This window comes from Penaeus monodon, chromosome 22 (genome assembly GCF_015228065.2).
Source record: "Penaeus monodon isolate SGIC_2016 chromosome 22, NSTDA_Pmon_1, whole genome shotgun sequence".
Lineage (NCBI taxonomy): Eukaryota > Metazoa > Arthropoda > Malacostraca > Decapoda > Penaeidae > Penaeus > Penaeus monodon.
The window spans coordinates 18,904,568-18,905,210 of record NC_051407.1 but is presented as its reverse complement, the minus strand read 5'-3'; positions in this window follow the sequence as shown (position 1 = coordinate 18,905,210).

Here is a 643-nt window from a genome sequence, read left to right as displayed (position 1 = left end):
TCCACATATATACATGTTCCGAACATAAACGTTCTCCCTCTTGCCCCCCTCACCCCCCCCATCCTCCAAGACGCATTCGAGCATTATTGTATGCATATTAAGTGTCTAAGAAGTATCTACGCCCTCCCCTCCCCCTCCCTCTCCTGTCAACATACTATGCTCTCAACATACTACGCTGTCAGCATACCGCGAAACGCCTACATATCGGCCATTGTTGCACCGCATGCCATGCCGGTTGAATAATTATCCGCATGTCAAACCCTTGCCAGGCCGCCGAGCCATACATGAGCCCGGCCAGAGTCGAACTATGTACTTATTATGCATGAGGAGCTAAGATAATTAGGGTAATGATAGCAGAGTGTTAGATGGCATCCGGACTCCCCCCCCCTCCTCCCATTCCGCTCTTTCTCTGTGCTGATTCCCCTCCTCCACCTTCTCTCCACCTCCTCCTTCCCCTCCTCACCTCTCCCGTCTCTATTCATACCCTCCTTCCTCCTCCTTCCCTTCCCCTGTTCATTCTTCTTCCTCTCCTTCCATATCTATGCCCTTCTCCTCCGCCATTACTTTCTCTACCTTATCCATTCCTCTTGTACTTAATCTCCTTCTATATCTTCTTCTTCTTCTTCTTCTTCTTCTTCTTCTT